Raw genomic sequence first — 21,342 nt, forward strand, 5'->3', positions numbered from 1 at the left:
ATGTCTCTAGTTTGGAGAGGGGGCCCGAAAGAGTTGCTAGCTCCCCACTCTCTTAAACCCTCTGCCAAGGCTGCAGGCTCCTGAGTACTGCATTAATCAACACCTTCTCCCTCTCTTACACTGTGTGTCCCTAAGGAACCAGCTCATGTGCGTACATGTGTGTGTGTGTGTGTGTATTCGTGTATGTGTATTCCACCGATGCTGCATATTTTTTGGGCGTTTCCCAATGGAAGGCTGATGATATTGCAGGTTCACCTGCTGGGTCACATACTATAATCGATGTGAGTGCAATCAGGAGGTTGAAGCCCAATCCATTAGGATTCAAGAATCTTAATGTAAAAATCCTCTCAGATACTCAAACCGCTCTTAAAACATTGCAGATGAGTGAGTGTTGTGGAGTAGAGAGAGCAGGAAGCACAGACTGGTAGACTAGGCAGCAGAGGTCACTGTGACAGCATGAGAGCAACTAGCCCCAATAAACCACCTGTATAGGCTGTTGACTCACCATTAGTTTATATGGAAACCCCACACTAATCAATATGATTTACATGTACATGTAGGTGATTTAGCAGAGACTCTTAGCCAGTGCATTCAACTAAGGTAGGTAAGACAACCACATATCACAGTCGCATAACGCACTATTGAAATTATTACATCAAATTCAAAGTTTATGTTTTTGGCCATTGATTGATTTCTTTCTTAAAGGTCTTTTGAAATAATTCTACCATACACTCAATTTATCAATTACCTCTGATTTTGTTTTGACCAACAGGCACTGGTATTCAACCAGAATTCTTATTTAGACCTTTGTACCGCCCTCTAGTGGTACTCTGCTATTCTGCAAGTGAAAGTGTGAAGAGCGAAAAACCATAGAAAGAGAATGAAAACAATGCTTCTCTATTGTCAAGATACACTCTCTTTGGGGAAGGCTGGCTGGGTGATTAAAATCAGTGGAGTATGTCCAAGTTATTAAAATCAAAGTTCCCTTCAAAACATTTGACACAGCACATTCAAACAGACCTCTACAGCATTCAGAGAGCATTGTGTACATGAAGACATTTCCCTTGTACAAAATAATTAATACCATTCCATCAAAATTTCACATGACAATTCATTCTGGTGTTGCCTGAATACTCAGTTTTGTGAAATAAAGGGATTAGAAATCATATGCATACAGGTGTGAACGCCCATTCATGATATCTCTAAATAAAATAACATTGATCTGACATATACAGTACCAGTCAGAAGTTTGGACAGACCTAATCATTCAAGGATTCTTAATTTTTTAAACTATTTTCTACATTGTAGAATTATAGTGAAGACATCACAACTATGAAATAACACATATGGAATCATGTAGTAACCAAAAAAGTGTTAAACAAATCAAAATATATGTTATATTTGAGATTCTTCATAGTAGCCACCTTTTGCCTTGGTGAGCTTTGCACACGCTAGGCATTCTCTCAACCAGCTTCACCTGGAATGCTTTTTCAACAGTCTTGAAGAAGTTCCAACATATGCTGAGCACTTGTTGGCTGCTTTTCCTTCACTCTGCGGTCCAACTCATTCCAAACCATCTCAATTAGGTTTAGGTTGGGTGATTGTGGAGGCCAGGTCATCTGAGGAAGCACCATCACTCTCCTTCTTGGTCAAATAGCCCCTACACAGCCTGGAGGTGTGTTTTGGGTCATTGTCCTGTTGAAAAACAAATGATAGTCCCACTAAGCGAAAGCCAGAGGGGATGGCATATCACTGCAGAATGTTATGGTAGACATGATGGTTAAGTGTGCCTTGAATTCTAAAGAAATCACTGACAGTTTCACCAGCAAAGCACCCCACACCATCACACCTCCTCCTCCATTCTTCATGGTGAGAACCACACATGCGGAGATCGTCCACTCCCCTACTCTGCGTCTCACAAAGACACGGTGGTTGGAACCAAAAATCTCAAATTTGCACTCATTAGACCAAAGGACAGATTTCCACAGGTCTAATGTCCACTGCTCCTGTTTCTTGGCCCAAGCAAGTCTCTTATTGTTATTGTGGTATTTAATATTGGTTTCTTTGCAGCAAATCGACCATGAAGGCCTGATTCATGCAGTCTCCTCTGAACAGTTGATGTTGAGATGTGTCTGTTACTTGAACTCTGTGAAGCATTTATTTGGGCTGCAATTTCTGAGGCTGGTAACTCTAATGAACTTATCCTCTGCAGCAGAGGTAACTCTGGTTTTTCCTTTTCCTGTGGCGGTCCTCATGAGAGCCAGTTTCATCATAGCGCTTGATGGTTTTTGCGACTGCACTTGAATAAATCTACAAAGTTCTTGAAATTCTACGCATTGACTGACCATTTTCATAAAGTAATGATGGACTGTCATTTTATTAGCTGTTCTTGCCATAATATGGACTTGGGTATTTTACCAAATAGGGCTATTTTCTGTATACCACCCCTACCTTGTCACAACACAAATGATTGGCTCAAATGAAATAAGAAGGAAAGAAATTCCACAAATTAACTTTTAACAAGGCACACCTGTTCAATTAAATGCACTCCAGGAGACTACCTCATGAAGCTGTTTGAGAAAATGCCAAGAGTGTGCAAAGCTGTTATCAAGACAAATTTTGGCTACTTTGAAGAATCTCAAATATAAAATATATTTTGATTTGTATAACAACTTACATGATTCCATATGTGTTTAATCATAGTTTTGATGTCTTCACTATTACACCAAACTGGAAGTCTTCAGACTAGCTTGGAAAGGCGAAGAGCCCTCACTGCTGCTCGATCATCCTATTTTTCCAACTTAATTGAGCAAAATAAGAACAATCCAAAATGTATTTTTGATACTGTCGCAAAGCTAACTAAAAAGCAGCATTCCCCAAGTGAGGATGGCTTTCACTTCAGCAGTAATAAATTCATGAACTTCTTTGAGGAAAAGATCATGATTATTAGAAAGCAAATTACGGACTTCTCTTTAAATCTGCGTATTCCTCCAAAGCCAGGCTGTCCTGAGTCTGCACAATTCTGTCAGGACCTAGGATCAGGGGAGACACTCAAGTGTTTTAGTACTATATCTCTTGACACAATGATGAAAATAATCATGGCCTCTAAACCTTCAAGTTGCATACTGGACCCTATTCCAACTAAACTACTGAAAGAGCTGCTTTCTGTGCTTGTTGAACATAATAAACGTCTCTCTATCCACCGGATATGTACCGAACTCACTAAAAGTGGCAGTAATAAAGCCTCTCTTGGAAAAGCCAAACCTTGAGCCAGAAAATATAAAAAACTATCAGCCTATATCGAGTCTCCCATTCCTCTCAAACATTTTAGAAAAAGCTGATGCGCAACAACTCACTGCCTTCCTGAAGACAAACAATGTATACAAAATGCTTCAGTCTGGTTGTAGACCCCATCATAGCACTGAGACTGCACTTGTGAAGGTGGTAAATGACCTTTTAATGGTATCAGACCGAGGCTCTGCATCTGTCTTCGTGCTCCTAGACCTTAGTGCTGCTTTTGATACCATCGATCACCACATTCTTTTGGAGAGATTGGAAACCCAAATTGGTCTACACGGACAAGTTCTGGCCTGGTTTAAATCTTATCTGTCGGAAAGATGTCAGTTTGTCTCTGTGGATGGTTTGTCCTCTTACAAATCAACTGTAAATTTTGGTGTTCATCAAGGTTCCGTTTTAGGACCACTATTGTTTTCACTATATATTTTACCTCTTGGGGATGTCATTCGAAAACATATTGTTAACTTTCACTGCTATGCGGATGACACACAGCTGTACATTTCGATGAAACATGGTGAAGCCCCAAAATTGCCCTTGGTGGAAGCCTGTGTTTTAGACATAAGGAAGTGGATGGCTGCAAACTTTCTACTTTTAAACTCGGACAAAACAGAGATGCTTGTTCTAGGTCCCAAGAAACAGAGAGATCTTCTGTTGAATCTGACAATTAATCTTGATTGTACAGTCGTCTCAAATAAAACTGTGAATGACCTCGGTGTTACTCTGGACCCTGATCTCTCTTTTGAAGAACATATCAAGACTGTTTCAAGGACAGCTTTTTTCCATCTCCGTAACATTGCAAAAATCAGAAAGTTTCTGTCTAAAAATGATGCAGAAAAATTAATCCATGCTTTTGTCACTTCTAGGTTAGACTACTGCAATGCTCTACTTTCTGGCTACCCGGATAAAGCACCACATAAACTTCAGTTAGTGCTAAATACGGCTGCTAGAATCCTGACTAGAACCAAAAAATCTGATCATATTACTCCAGTGCTAGCCTCCCTACACTGGCTTCCTGTTAAGGCAAGGGCTGATTTCAAGGTTTTACTGCTAACCTACAAAGCATTACATGGGCTTGCTCCTACCTATCTTTCCGATTTGGTCCTGCCGTACATACCTACACGTACGCTACAGTCACAAGACGCAGGCCTCCTTATTGTCCCTAGAATTTCAAAGCAAACAGCTGGAGGCAGGGCTTTCTCCTATAGAGCTACATTTTTATGGAATGGTCTGCCTACCCATGTGAGAGACGCAGACTCGGTCTCAACCTTTAAGTCTTTATTGAAGACTCATCTCTTCAGTAGGTCCTATGATTAAAATATATATATATATATTTCACCTTTATTTAACCAGGTAGGTTAGTTGAGAAAAAGTCCTAATTTACAATTGCGACCTGGCCAAGATAAAGCAAAGCAGTGTGACACAGACAACAACACAGTGTAGTCTGGCCCAGGAGTGTGAAGGTGAACAGAAAGGCACTGGAGCAACGAACTGCCCTTGCTGTCTCTGCCTGGCAGGTTCCCCTCTCTCCACTGGGATTCTCTGCCTCTAACCCTATTACAGGGGCTGAGTTACTGTCCTACTGGTGCTCTTCCATGCCGTCCCTAGGAGGGGTGCGTGACTTGAGTGGGTTGAGTCACTGACGTGGTCTACCTGTCTGGGTTGGCGCCCCCCCTTGTGTTGTGCCGTGGCGGAGATCTTTGTGGGCTATACTCGGCCTTGTCTCAGGATGGTAAGTTGGTGGTTGAAGATATCCCTCTAATGGTGTGGGGGCTGTGTTTTGACAAAGTGGGTGGGGTTATATCTTGCCTGTTTGGCCCTGTCTGGGGGTCTCATCGGATGGGGCCACAGTGTCTCCTGACCCCCCCTGTCTCAGCCTCCAGCAGTAGTTTATGTGTCGGGGGCAAGGGTTAGTCTGTTATATCTGGAGTATTTCTCCTGTCTTATCCGGTGTCCTGTGTGAATCTAAGAATGCTCTCTCTAATTCTCTCTCTCTTTCTCTCCTTCTTCCTTTCTCTCTCTCGGAGAACCTGAGCCCTAGGACCATGCCTCAGGACTACCTGGCATGATGACTCCTTGGTGTCCCCAGTCCACCTGGCCGTGCTGCTGCTCCAGTTTCAACTGTTCTGCCTGCGGCTATGGAACTTTGACCTGTTCACCGGACGTGCTACCTGTCCCAGATCTGCTGCTTTCAACTCTCTAGAGACAGCAGGAGCGGTAGAGATACTCTCAATGATCGGCTATGAAAAGCCAACTGACATTTACTCCTGAGGTGCTGACCTGTTGCACCCTCGACAACTACTATTATTATTATTTGACCATGCTGGTCATTTCTGAACATTTGAACATCTTGTCCATGTTCTGTTATAATCTCCACCCGGCATAGCCAGAAGAGGACTGGCCATCCCTCATAGCCTGGTTCCTCTATAGGTTTCTTCCTAGGTTTTGGCCTTTCTAGGGAGTTTTTCATAGCCAACGTGCTTCTGCATTGCTTGCTGTTTGGGGATTTAGGCCGGGTTTCTGTACAGCACTTTTAGATATTAGCTGATGTAAGAAGGGCTATATAAATACATTTGATTTGATATTCTAGAATGTAGAAAATAGTAAAAATAAAGAAAAACCCTTGAATGAGTAGGTGTGTCCAAACCTTTGATTGGTACTGTACGTCCCTCTAACCAGCCAGTCCATGACACAGGGCTACTGTGTGCCACTGGCCAGCCTGGAGAGGAGTGGAGGAGGATTTGCCATACTGTGTTTCAGCCTGGCCCAATCCTGTACCCTGACGCTGTTTATCCTGAGATAATTAATCTACAGTGAATTAGAGTATTACAGCACACTAACACTGCTTGCCTCACTCTCTCATTGTCACTCCTTACATGGATAAGGTGCTTAGTGTTTCCCAGGAAGAGAGCGAGAGCGAGAGAGAGAGAGCGAGAGAGAGAGAGAGCGAGAGAGAGCGAGAGAGAGAGAGAGAGAGAGAGAGCGGAATCACATTAGGAAAGGCAATCCTGGGCAGAAAATAGGATTGTATTAATCTTTATCAAACTCAGCCAAGAGCTGTGGAATCACACCACCCAATACATACTTGGCCAGCCCAGCCACCATGTAGAGTGGGTGTCCAGTGCCCCCAGGCTGTCACAGGGCTTAACCAGGGCCTGATATAGAATGATACTGTGTCAGTGTGTGTGTGTGTGTGTGTGTGTGTGTGTGTGTGTGTGTGTGTGTGTGTGTGTGTGTGTGTGTGTGTGTGTGTGTGTATGTGTGTGTGTGTGTGTGTGTGTGTGTGTGTGTGTGTGTGTGTGTGTGTGTGTGTGTGTGTGTGTGTGTGTGTGTGTGTGTGTGTAGCATAATGGGGATGTGTGAAACTTACTCCTTAGTCTGAAATGTCCCCACCTGTGCCAGCGAATATCTAGCTTTTTGCATGGCGCCAACTAGTGAGATGCTTCAGGAGGGCGGTCACGTGTGCTAGCAAGGCAGAGGTCCTGAGTTCGCGCCAGGGATGGGCTGAATCGGGAGGATGTGATACTCGCTAAACAAGCAGCGTGATGTATTTTATATGTACGTCAGGTTGACAGTGCTGATAATTCCCTGTGGCCCAGCCTGAGTTTAAACTTAGTGGGTGGAACAGGTTAAAGGGCTTTGAGGCTGGGAACCGACTGTAGGTTGCCAATGCACCTACCCAGCTGTCATGGTAACACCTAAACTCCCAGTGTTCATTCTAAAAGTACCAGTGTCACACTACAGCAAACAAACACAAGATCATGTTTAAAGGACTAAGAGGACATGCTCAGGACAGGTTGACATCGGTAAATTAGGATTGTCAGGATCAAATGAATGACTTTTGGAAGGAAAGTTTCAGTTGTCTGTTTTTATTTGCTGATGCTTATTGTGAATCCTGATCAACAAAACACAGTGAAATAAGCCAATCACTCAATCAAACCAGTCTATAATTGTTTAACCAGTAGATGGAATAGAGTTTGTGGTATAGAGCCACAGGTTACAGAATGATGTTGCAAGTTGAAGTATCCTGTGGCTCTATACTACACACTCTATTCCATCTACTGGTTAAACAATTATAGACTGGCTTGATTGAGTGATTGGCTTATTTCACCCTGTTTTGTTGATCAGGATTCACCACAAGCATCAGCAAATAAAAACGGACACCTGAAACTTTCCTTCCACCTTCCAAAAGTCATTAATTTGATCTGTCTGATTCTCCCCCTGTCCAATGTAGGTGTAATGTAGTGCAGGTGAGGAACAGCACGGCTGTAATTAACAAAGCAGGCCTGCAGACAGGCGAGGAGGGGAGACACTCCCTCCACAGCAATAATCTAGGGAGAGACCGCAGCCGTTAGCAAAACCATTAATTTACTAAACCTAACTTTTATGACTACATTAAATATTCATGCACAATCTACCAAAACCCATTTGCAATATTTCCCCCAAATGTACTTTTCATATTTGCTGATGATTATCATGTGAGAGATCCATCCACCATTTTGTAGCTCATTTCAGATTCATGTAAGGTCAATATTATAATATTCACATCCCATCCCTTCCAAGTTATCAATTAAACTAAAATAGCATGAAATGGTAAGGTTATATTAGCAAGGAAATAATATTATGGAGGCAAATCTTGCAGGTACATCCACAGGGGGAGTAAATGCATGCAGCAATATCATCATCTGATTATGGAACAGATGTCAGTTATTATTGACCCTGGTGGACCCTGTCCCTGTCCAGATGAGGTAAGGGAAATCAGCAGGGAGCTATTTAAACCGTCTGCTTCCGTCCCTGCTCAGGTATTCATTGTCCTTGCTGATGTCCTCCAGGACCATTCCGCCTGACACCCGCTTACCAGGGTCAGGACTGGGAGAGGTGGAGGGAGACAGAGGGGGAGGAGGGCGAGTCAACTCTCTCTCTCTATCTCTCCCATGTCTCTCTCTCTCTCTCTCTCTCTAGGAGAACTTCCCCCCTACTGTGAGTCATCACCCTGCCTCCCCCAATCTCTCCCCCACGCACCAGTCTCTAGCCAGCTTGCCACATCATTACCACACCACAATATCAAGTTAAGGAAGCCTGTCTCTTACTCATCATCCAGAGGGAGAAACAGGAGTGAGGTAATAATGAGCTAATCATCTCCTGGGTTTTGCTTCACAGGTCAATTATGTATTTGTGAGTGCCTATAATATTACATGACTGAAAATATATTATTTAACACACTGGATATTCTGCAAGATGCTCTCCAATGATTTATGTATCATTGGTAATAAGTAATTTACATGCACAAAAGCTCACACAGAAAACATACTGGATTTTGTTTATTGGCTCTGTATTACTATAGATGGGTTGGTTGTTTAGCAACAAAACTGATGCGTGCGCAACTATGGGGCAAAATAGACTGGGTTGACTTTGGCTCTTTACAACATGTAAACTAGATTTAGTCTATTGAAAACATACAGTGGGGAGAAGAAGTATTTGATACACTGCCGATTTTGCAGGTTTTCCCGGCCGCAAACCTGAACCTATAGGGGAGGGTCCGGGTGGGCATCTACCCTCGGTGGTGGCTCCGGTTCTGGACGCAGCCCCCCCTCCTTACGCTGATCCCTCCGCTTTTTTCGGAACCGGACTGTGGATCATCGCTGGAGGTTCCGGACTGGGAACCGTCGCCGGAAGCTCCGGACTGGAAACCGTCGCCGGAAGCTCCGGACTGGGAACCGTCGCCGGAAGCTCCGGACTGGAAACCGTCGCCGGAAGCTCCGGACTGGGAACCGTCGCCGGAAGCTCCGGACTGGGAACCGTCGCCGGAAGCTCCGGACTGGGAACCGTCGCCGGAAGCTCCGGACTGGGAACCGTCGCCGGAAGCTCCGGACTGGGAACCGTCGCCGGAAGCTCTGGAATGGGAACTGTCGCCGGAAGCTCTGGAATGGGAACTGTCGCCGGAAGCTCTGGACTGTGGAGGCGCAGTGGAGGCCTGATGCATGGGACCGGTACTGGTGGTACCGGGCAGATGACACGCACCTCAGGGCGAGTGTGTGGAGGAGGCACAGGACGTACTGGACTGTGGAGGCGCACTGGAGATCTGATGCATGGTGCCGGCACTGGTGGTATCGGGCTGGGGACACGCACCTCAGATCGAGTGCGAGGAGCAGGAACAGGACGTACTGGACTGTGGAGGCGCACTGGAGGTCTGATGTGTGGTATCGGCACTATGTGTCCTGGCTGGATGCTCACTTGAGCCTGGCAAGTGCGGGGTGCTGGCACAGGACGCACTGGGCTGTGCAGACGCACCGGAGACAATGTGCAGAGCCGGCACAGGATATCCTGGTTCAAGGAGGTGTACTGGAGACCAGGAGCGCTGAGCCGGCACCATCCATCCTGGCTGGATGCCCATTCTAGCCCGGCCAATGCGGTGAGATTGAATAGAGCGCACCAGGCTATGAATGCGAACTGGAGACACCGTGCGCATCACTGCATAACACGGTGCCTGACCAGTCACACGCTCCCCACGGTAAGCACGAGGAGTTGGCTCAGGTCTAAACCCAGACTCTGCCAATCTCCCTGTGTGCCCCACCGCAAAATATTTTGGGGCTGCCTCACGTGCTTGCCTCGTTGGTAATACCGCTTTCGCTGCCTCAATTTTCTCCCTCGGACAGCGATACTCCCCAGCCTGCGTCCAGGGTCCTGCTCCATCCAAAATCTCCTCCCATGTCCATCCCTCCTGAACACGCTGCTTGGTCCATTTTTGGTGCGATCTTCTGTCACAGTCATCATGAAGGAGACCAAGGCGCAGAGTGGTATGCTTACATTCTCTTTATTAAAGAATGTACACCGAACAAACTAACAAAATAACAACCGAAACATGAAGCTATACAATATAGTGCTGACAAGCAACTACACATAGTCAAGATCCCACCAGAAAGTGGAAAAATGGGCTACCTAAATATGATCCCCAATCAGAGACGACGATAAACAAATGTCTCTGATTGGGAACCATATCAGGCTAACATAGATATACAAAACCCCCTAGACCTACAAAAACCGTAGACATACAAAAACCCTAGACATACAAAAACCCTAGACATACAAAAAACTAGAGTACCCACCCTAGTCACACCCTGACCTAACCAAAATATATACAAAACAGAGATATCTAAGGTCAGGGCGAGACATATTGATTAGTTAGCTATTTAATTTTTTTTCCATATTAGCATTGACATGCAATCAGTCAAATCACCTAAAAACAAGACATGGTATCAATAACAAGATGAAACGAGCTGAAACGAGCCACCTACAATTCCCCACAAGGCATCTTCTTGGCATTGTTGCTAGCTATCTGACTGTTCAGAATCTTTTTTTGTGACATTGTCAGCCAACCTGTCTATTTTGTACAAAAAGGTGACATTTTTTCATCTCAGGTTTTTCCATATCTGTTTATATTTTCATGAACATGGGACTGCCTTGTAGCTGCAGAGTAATATAGAAATAGCTGTTGGGGATTTCTGTAATTTAAGAGTAATTGATATTAATCAACATTAATCATACAATTGTAAACAATGGTATTCTTGATTGGTTTATTGTATTTCAGTGTGTGCACTTGTATTGAGAGTGTATAATTTCTATAATTTCTGTCAATATCACTACATTATTACCTGTATTAGCAAAAACAATATTAAAAGCTATCATGGGTTATTATTGACCTGGCTCTATTTAAAATGGCTGCCAGTGTAGGAGAAATGTATTCATCACTCAGTATGCATGCAATTAAAAGCAATAGTGTTGTGTAAAAATGTCAGGTCCAAAACAGGGGAGGCTGTTGCGTGACCAGAAGCCCTTGGTTAAAAATACAACGAAACAAATAAAATATGAATTCCTTCAGAGAAAGAGAGAGAGAGCTGGTTACCCCAGACCGAAAGTCTAACTCCACCACCTGCGCTCCACTGAGTCCACACTGACTCCTGCAGTCCTCCTTCCACAGTAGGCCAGAGAAATCAAATAATGCACCGACACACACCACTCTCCCATTCAGCACTTAAAAGCCACGGTTGAATTTCATCTTGATTTCATTAAATATTCATAAAGGCCAATTAGAAGGGCAGTATCTGGCTGCGAGGACACTTTTCCATTATTCTGTCACATGTAGTCCATCAGACGGACCGTTTTGAAAGTAGACCCCACGAGTCCATATGCTTGACCCTGACTCCTCCTGCTTCCCATCCGTCCCTCTCTCACACAGAGAATGAGGCAAGTAGGGAGACAGAGACAGCGACAGAGACAGAGGCAGAGACAAGGAGCACAGACACCCAAAATACCCTGTGGTCTAAAAACTAACATGCACATCTCCAGAAGGAAGCAGGATATCATATACTAACCATGCAGCCATTTTAATACGCCTTTTGGGCTCTGATTCATTCATAAGCGAAGAACCACTGTTTTGTGATAGATGGTATATCAAACTGAGTTAACTCTGCAGCTCCCCCCCCTCCTCCAACAGCTCATTTCCTACAGTGTAGGAAAACTGAGAAAGTGGAGGTGCAGACAGGGCCTCTGATTTGCGGCTGGCGGAGGGAGGATGAATGGGCGATATGTAATCAAGTGCACTGCAGTAATTGAATACATCACTTTCGGAATGAGAAGCCATAGTCACACACTGCCTGCCACCCATCTACATGAGCAGGGCTTACTGGAGCTGGAGCTATTAGAGCAGAGGGGAACTTTTCATCACAGCTTCTCACCGACACAGCACCGACTCCCCTCTTAGGGATATACTGTATACAGTACAGTAGTTGTCATAAATGTGTTGGACTCTTGTGGTAACCCCACACCCTCTGAGTACTGAGCACAGACTGACATTTAACCCCACACCCTCTGAGTACTGAGCACAGACTGACCTTAACCCCACACCCACTGAGTACAGACTGACCTTTAACCCCACACCCACTGAACACTGAGCACAGATTGACCTGTAACCCCACACCCACAGTACTGAGCACAGATTGACCTTTAACCCCACACCCTCTGAGTACTGAGCACAGACTGACCTTTAACCCCACACCCGCTGAGTACTGAGCAGACTGACCTTTAACCCCACACCCTCTGAGTACTGAGTACTGACCACAGACTGACAGACTGACCTTAACCCCACACCCTCTGAGTACTGAGCAGACTGACCTTTAACCCCACACCCACTGAGTACAGACTGACCTTTAACCCCATACCCAATGCACAGACAGACTGACCTTTAACCCCACTCCCACTGAACACAGACTGACCATTAACCCCACACCCACTGAACACTGAGCACAGACTGACCTTTAACCCCACACCCACTGAACACAGACTGACCTGTAAACCCACACCCACAGTACTGAGCACTGACTGACCTTTAACCCCACCCCCACTGAGCACAGACTGACCATTAACCCCACACCCACTGAACACTGAGCACAGACTGACCTTTAACCCCACACCCACTGAACACAGACTGACCTTTAACCCCACACCCACTGAACACAGACTGACCTTTAACCCACACCCACTGATCACCGTGCACAGACGGACCTTTAACCCCACACCCACTGAACACAGACTGACCTTTAACCCCACACCCACTGATCACCGTGCACAGGCGGACCTTTAACCCCACACCCACTGAACACTGAGCACAGACCGGCAGTCCTCTGTGACTAGGAAGAGAATCAATGGCAGCATGTTGACATGGTGATCGATCAATGATCTGTGAAAAGGGGTTTGCATACCAAATGGTTCCCCCTAACCCCCCATTATTTGCCCATTGGAATCTAAGTGACCCCTCATCGATGGAGTGCAGATCAAGTGATTTCATATATACCAGAGGCTAGGATCAATGACCCCCTACCAGCAAACACTGAGTAGAACCTCCACCAACTACGGTGTAATCCAGTTAAACTAGGAGCTCTGATGAACATGTCAAGTCATCTTAACACTGAAAAGTTAAATTCATAGGACCTAATTAGGGTCAAGGGTCAAGTAATGAGTATTCTTTAATTGGTTTACTGCTGTTGTGGATTAAAAGTTTTATGAATGTGTATGCATAATTAATAATGTTATATAATTGTCTGCAATGCTTGTGCTTCTTCTATTTCGTAACGTCTCATTTATTTTATTTTTGCTCGAATTTACATGAGTTTACATTTCATTTGTTGTAATCACCCCGTGACAGTAGCAGGGAAGATATTACAAAAATAGTGTGACTAAACTGGTTTCTTTTGAATAACTTTTCAATTTCAGTAGTTCATTCAGGTATGGGAATAAATGTATTTAATGTTAAACCAAGCAAAGTTCATTGTTAGTGAACACTCTTTCTGGTAATTAAAAATTACAATAATTAGCATCCAAGCAATCTACTGGTCATGTTTACAATCACAAAAGTTGTGTGTCTGCTCAGATGAATGCACAAAAAGCACAGCGGCGGGTGGGAAATGGAAACACAACATGGGGAAATAAAAATAGTTTTTCAAAAAATACGGAGATGTGGAAGGAGGCTGAAAATTGTTGATATCGAGAGAGAGGTTTATTATATATTGACACATTTGGGAATTCTCCATGCCACTTCACAATGATATAACAAATCCCACAGATGTTGACATGTTGGCTACCCAGATGGAAAATGTGCTTGGAGGGTGGAAACTTTTAATCATGACATGAAAAAAGAGATGGAGAAACCGACACGCAAAACTTGGCAGCCTTATTTCTCAGAGTGTCAGACTAAACTGCTTTATTGATGGTATTCTTAGTACTCAATGGAAGTGGGCGACCAGAGAAATATTGAGTATGGTTACACGCACACAATAATATGATTATTGTGAATAGTCAGATTAATATAATAGTTTGATTTAAATGTTGACATGCTTTGCAAGAAGAATGATTTCCGTAACAATCCAGTTAATATGGACACATCTGAAATCAAGTCACCTGATGGGACTTATTACTAAAATATAGATATAGATATATATTATTTAATTTTTAATGTATTGCAGTATATAAGGCATTCCCAGACACATTTGTACATTGATAGATTGTCATTGACAGGGTTACTGTCTGTGTGTGTGTGTGTGTGTGTGTGTGTGTGTGTGTGTGTGTGTGTGTGTGTGTGTGTGTGTGTGTGTGTGTGTGTGTGTGTGTGTGTGTGTGTGTGTGTGTGTGTGTGTGTGTGTGTGTGTGTGTGTGTGTGTGTGTGTGTGTGTGTGTGTGTGTTTGTGTGTGAACTTTGTGTGTGAACTGTATGTAAATCTGTGTATCATCAGCTGTGTGATTTCAACTGGCCTCTAGTGCACATGGAGGAGAACCATTTGTTAATGTTTAGGTACACTGTCACACTGTGTATCACCCTGTACTTTCTCTGTTGTAGTCTGGTAACACTGATCGTATCATGAGATACTTCTATGATATGGACTATCAATATATTCTGGTCCACATCCACCTGAAGGGTTCTTCTTCCTTGCTTCGAAGTTGTTTTTGCTGTTCTCCATTATCCCCCTACATTTGGTCTGGGGAGGGATTAGGTCCCAGGGTTTTCTTAAAGGCCCAGTGCAGTCAACAAATATGTTTTAAATATATTTCTACACTATGAGGTGGGAATAATACTGTGAAATTGTGAAAATGATGATAATTCCCTTTTAGTGTAAGAGCTATTTGAAAAGACTGCCTGAAATTTCTGCCTGTTTTGGTGGGATGGAGTTTTGGCCTGCCTGGTGACATCACCAGGTTGTGAATTAGTTAATAGACCAATAAGAAAGAGAGTTCCAAATCTCTCAGCCAATAACAGCTAGTTTTCAGTTTTCCCCTCCCCACTGAGACCACTCCCAGACAGTATAGCAACATTCTTGCTTGAGAAATGGGTCTTTGCTGAGTTTTTTTGACCATTTTAATTGAAAACAATCACAGTAAGGTTATTAATTGTTACCCAGAAATGATTTTATAATGAGTTAAAACGGCTGCATTGGATCTTTAAAACATCCGTGCCATGTCAGGTTGAAAAAAGCACTGTGCAAATAAGATTTGATCAATTGATTTAGGATCATTAATATTGATAAAGAAATAGCATCAAGAGGCAAATTCCCCTCCAGTTGTGTACTACATTACCTGATGGGTCATTGATAAATGACAATCAAAATAAATTGTTCTACCACAGGGACCATGTTATTTTTGTGAAGCATATTTGATTCTGAGTTCCGACATTACGTTTTTATGTGAAAACTATTTCTAAGATGCATACTTAGGTTTTTCTGAACTCACTTCACTCATGCTGAAGAAGGAAGCTCGCGCTGCTTGTGCTAGCACATGCACAGATACACCGCTATAACTCTGAATACGGCGTTTATATATCCTAATAATTCAACCGATTGCTCCAGAAAGCCAGGTGTTTTAATCGGCGTATGCTTACTTCAAATATGACCTCACCCCGATTAAGATAACCGGCTTCCACCCGGTTATGCAACCCTGCATCTTAGAGGCCGCTGCCCTATATCCATAGACTTGGAATCACTGGCCACTTTAACTTTAATAATGGAACACTAGTCACTTTAAATATGTGTATGTGACAAATAATATGTGATTTTATTTTATTTTTTATTTATTTGATAAGCAGAGTACGGTGTTTACATGACTCATGCGTAAATCGGCCTACTGCCATAATCAGTTAAATGTTGAATTATTAGTGTGCATGTAAACATGCTCATTGTCTCAAAAGGTGTCACACTGGGCAAACCATTACCCTGATTTTAAAATGAAGACCAGTACACAGACTTAGCTGTCAGTGGAGAGCAGTGTTGGGCTGGGCCGGAGAGAATGGAAGGCAGTAACCCAGCACTGAGAGGGTTGGAGTGGGGGGGTTCTGCCAATATTCTGTCTTGTGAGTTGGAACTTACCAAATCAATTTAGCAACAAATGAAACAAGCACTGACCATTGTACATGGCTTTTGGCTAATTTCGTTAGTCGTTTGTGAGACGGCAAGGTGGAGGCCCTGAACTGGGAGGAGAGAGCATGCATTATTTACATGACAGCCATACAATGTCAAAGGGATTATCCCGGCTGGTCTGGCTGCATTTCCACAGTGGCAGACCGAAGCGAGGAGGCTGAGAGTGGCATACTAAACACATGCAGAGGACATTGTTGTAGGACACTATTATCTATGACAACTGGCTGAATGTGGCTGTGTTTTGATGATTTACTGTGACAGTCTTTTCCTTAGATTCTTTGGAGTGCGCTTCTGGCTGCTGCTCATACATTCTCAGCTACTCACAGACACAAGTAGAGGGAAACCAGTTCTGATTTGACCAGACAAAAACACTGAGATGTTGCACTTCTAGTTGCCCCTCTTCTCTCTAGTCAGAGGTAATCCAGAGGTTATAGCTATAATAAGATATCTGATATCTCTGAAATAAATTTCTGCTGATTGGATGCTCTTCAGGCAGAGCATCCAGACCTGCTACTATGATGCTCAGTGAGGCTGTGAGAGCATACAGGCAGAGACGACAACATGGTGGGGTACAGTTGGCCTTGGAGGAGGCCATGCTGGTAGGCAGCAGCTCGTCAGCAGCACGACTGGAGTGTAAATGAGTAGACAAGTGTATGCAGGTTGAAGAGCGGTGTGCCCTGTGGTCACCCAGAAAGGAGAGAGATGGTTATGATGTGAGGCCAGAGCCATGCTAACTGATGCCACTGGGAAGGGGGTCTCCACCTCCCCAATCCACTACCAGTCAGTCCCTGGAAAAACACAAATGAATGTGTTTTTCTCCTCTCACCTTTTTTCCTCCTCAGATAAAATCAACAAGAAAACAGTAATATGCCGCATCTGTAATCACCTTAACCACATCCTTGGAGCTGCAGGCTTTCATTCTGCACGCTTTTAATTTGTTTTCACAGCGGTTCGAGCAAATTGAATTTGTTAATTAAAGCAGCAAAATAAAATGCTGAGCATTATTGACGAGATGCTAATGGAGTTAACGTTAGTGTGGAATTTTGAGGGGGGGGTCGCAGAAGAGGTACATTCCAGGCTGTCCCACAGGCTCTGACAGTGTGCCTCCATTCACTACATCTCCCAGGCCCTGGTGGCCACACAGGCATTCACACAAACTCTGCACCACATACAGAAAGACAGCTGCTCCTCCTGCATCTCTCCACTCACATCTCCAATCCGCTTTGGCTTTACCACATCATCTTTATTCTAAGTTGGAGGAGCAATAACAGAGAGATGTACGCCGCCCGGCACCTAGCTCTGTAATCATAATCCATGTTTCAACATACATTATACAGCTGAAGATGTGGCTGCTATAACTGAAGGAATATTAAGTATTGCCAAAGTACCCTACTCTAGGCGTAGAGGTTCACATCAGTTAGTCATTGCTTACAATTCATGCTAACCATAAAACGTAAAAGTGTGGAGTAATAACCCTCTCCTGTGCAAATTCATATGGTATCATTTGAAATGTCAGGCTAGAATTTAGTTGACCAGTATATTACATAGAATAAAGTCCATGCTATGATAAAGTAAAAACACTGTCTCTCCCATAGAGCACGTATCCAGACAAGGGTGTAACTTTGCTTTCTGTGGGCATGCTTCCAGCAGCCCCGGTGATAACCCCACACTGAAGGCAGGGTCATTGGCTTTATTGCCTCCACTGGCGTGCTTAGCCTTCCCACAGCTTAATTATGCATAAATCGACCAGTATTAAACATCAATCCTTAAACAGCTCATTTACTCTCTGAGCCTGTGTTCAGCCACCCTCCAGTCACATGGGTCCACTGCTAATGAGAAGAATTCCCCAAGTTGTGCTAAGTTGTGCAGCTGGAGCGGGTAGAGAGAAGAAGAGAGAAAGGGAGAGATAAAGAGACTGAGGTGGACAGATACAGAAAAAAAACAAAGTGAAAGAAAGAAAGAGAGAGAGAGAGCGAGAGAGAGAGAAAGACAGAAAAGAAAGAAAGAAAGAAAGAAAGAAAAAAAAAGAAAGAAAGAAAGAAAGAAAGAAAGAAAGAAAGAAAGAAAGAAAGAAAAAAAAGAAAGAAAGAAAGAAAGAAAAAGAGAAAAAGAAAAAGACAGGAAAAAGAGAAAGAAAAAAAGAAAAAGATAGATAGAGATGTGTCCTGGAGCCATGATGGCACTGCAGTGTCCCCAGCCCTGCTGAAGCAGAGAGCAGAGAGAGCAGGGCGTGACAGTGAGCAGTGGTTAAATTACCAAGGTGATTATGCTACTAATTACTGGCAGTCCTGCTCTATTGATAAGGGCCCAACCTGCACCTGAATATTCGGCTCCATTTGCTACCATCTCTCAGGTTTGTAGGGCCTTTTGGCAGCTGAGCATAGACAGAGAAAAAAAGGGATGAATTAGAGATAATGATGGATGGAGGAGGGCTGTAAAAACGCACATAGAGCAATAAAGGATTCACAGTTTTAAAGCTAAAATAACTTATTTTATATTAGTCTTATTTTTTAAATAGCTAGCTAACCAATTAGGGGGGGGATAACATGCAAACAATTAGCTAATAGACCTAGCTAGCTAACCTACGGTATGTACTGTTAGGTTCTGACAAACAGAGTAAAACACACAGACGATCATTGAAGCTCAAACCAAGTGTATTCACCCACTGGGTCACACAGCTGCATAAGACAACAGTGGTAGGCCTGATCACCGACAACGATGAGGAGATCAGAGATCTGGCTGTGTCGTGCCAGGATAACAACCTCTCCCTCAATGTGATCAAGACAATGGAGATGATTGTGGACTATAGGAAAAGGAGGACAGAGCACACCCCCATTCTCATCGATGAGGCTGCAGTGGAGCAGGTTGAGCGCTTCAAGTTCCATGTTGTCCAAATCAACAACAAACTGTCATGGTCCAAACACACAAAGACAGTCATGAAGAAGGCACGACAAAGACTATTCACCCTCGGGAGACTGAAAAGATTTGGCATGGGTCCTCAGATCCTCAAAAAGTTCTACAGCCGCACCATCGAGAGCTGGTTGCATCCCTGCCTAGTACGGCAACTGCTCTGCCTCTGACCGCAAGCCACTACAGAGGGTAGTGTGTACGGTCCAGTACATCACCAAGTTTCCTGCCATCCAGGACCTCTATACCAGGAGGTGTCAGAGGAAGGCCCTAAAAATTGTCAAAGACTCCAGCCACCCACGGAAAGCGGTACTGGAGTGCTAAGTCTAGGTCCAAAAGGCTTCTTAACCTGTTGTGACAAGGGGGCAGTATTTTCATTTTTGAAAAAAAAACGTTCCCGTAGTAAACGGGATATTTTGTCAGGACAAGATGCTAGAATATGCATACAATTGACAGCTTAGGATAGAGAACACTCTAACGTTTCCAGAACTGATGTTGCAGGCGAAAGCCTGAGAAAAATCCAATCCGGAAGTGCCCCATATTCTGAAAGCGCTGCGTTCCAATGAGTCCCTATTGAGCAGTGAATGGGCTATCAACCAGATTACTCTTTCTCCGTATTCCCGAAGGTGTCTACAGCATTGTGACATAGTTTTACGCATTTATGTTGAAGAATACCCGTAAGCGGCTACATTGCGCAAGTGGTCACCTGATGCTCCAAGAGAGATTCTCGCATAAAATAGGTAGCCATTACTCCAATCGGTCCTACTGAAAAACTAATTGTACCGATGGATATATTATCGAATAGATATTTGAAAAACACCTTGAGGATTGATTATAAACAACGTTTGCCATGTTTCTGTCGATATTATGGAGCTAATTTGGAATATTTTTCGCCGTTTTCGTGACTGCAATTTCTGGGCGATTTCTCAACCAAATGTGAAGAACAAACGGAGCTATTTCGCCTACAAAAATAATATTTTTGGAAAAAAGGAACATTTGCTATCTAACTGGGAGTCTCGTGAGTGAAAACATCCGAAGCTCATCAAAGGTAAACGATTTAATTTGATTGCTTTTCTGATTTCCGTGACCAAGTTACCTGCTGCTAGCTGGACAAAATGCTATGCTAGGCTATCGATAAACTTACACAAATGCCTGTCTAGCTTTGGCTGTAAAGCATATTTTGAAAATCTGAGATGACAGGGTGATTAACAAAAGGCTAAGCTGTGTCTCAATATATTTCATTTGTGATTTTCATGAATAGGAATATTTTCTAGGGATATTTATGTCTGTTGCGTTATGCTAATTAGTGTCAGGCAATGATTACGCTCCCGCATGCGGGATGGGGAGTCACTAGTAACAGCTTCTATCCCCAATCTATAAGACTCCTGAACAACTAATCAAATGGCTACCCAGACTATTTGCATTGTACCCCCACCTGACTCTTTTACACTGCTGCTACTCTCTGTTTATTATCTATGTATAGTCACTTTAACTCTTCCTACATGTACATATTACCTCAATTAACTCAACTAATGTCACGACTTCTGCCGAAGTCAGTCCCTCTCCTTGTTCGGGAGGTGTTCGGCGGTCGACGTCACCGGTCTTCTAGCCATCGCCGCTCCACCTTTCATTTTGCATTTGTTTTGTCTTGGTTTTCCGCACACCTGGTTCTCATTCCCTCATCTGACGAAATGTATATTACCCTCTGTTCCACCCATGTCTGTGTGTGGAATTGTTTGTTTGTTACGTGTGGTTCGCATCAGGCTGGTTTGCGCCGGGTATGTGTTTGACCCGGGTGTTTGGTTTATTGTACCGTTTGTGTACTTTGGACGTTATCGCTGTTTTCCTTGGGCATGAATAAAGTGTGCCTGTTCTCACCCATCTCTGCTCTCCTGCACCTGACTTACCTTCAACCAGTTGCGCACATCGTGACAACTGACCTGTGCCCTCGCACATTGACTCTGTACTGGTACCCCCTGTATATAGACCCACTACTGTTATTTGACTGCTGCTCTTTAATTATTTTTTTCAAACTGCATTGTTGGACTTGTAAGTAAGCATTTCACTGTAAGGTCTACTACACCTGTTATATTCGGCTTATGTGACAAATACAATTTGATTTGATTTGACAAAGACATATTTACACAAGCACATATATTTATACCTTCCTCCTATGCTGAGT

At 43.7% G+C, this 21,342-nt stretch overlaps 1 protein-coding gene across 1 annotated transcript in view; it reads right to left on the reverse strand.

Moving 5' to 3' along the window:
- Nucleotides 1-21,342, reverse strand: part of LOC112246650 (cytosolic carboxypeptidase 6) — a 455,449-nt gene that overhangs the window by 125,363 nt on the left and 308,744 nt on the right. The window lies entirely within an intron of this gene.

Source organism: Oncorhynchus tshawytscha, linkage group LG01 (assembly GCF_018296145.1).
Source record: "Oncorhynchus tshawytscha isolate Ot180627B linkage group LG01, Otsh_v2.0, whole genome shotgun sequence".
In the NCBI taxonomy this organism is placed as follows: domain Eukaryota; kingdom Metazoa; phylum Chordata; class Actinopteri; order Salmoniformes; family Salmonidae; genus Oncorhynchus; species Oncorhynchus tshawytscha.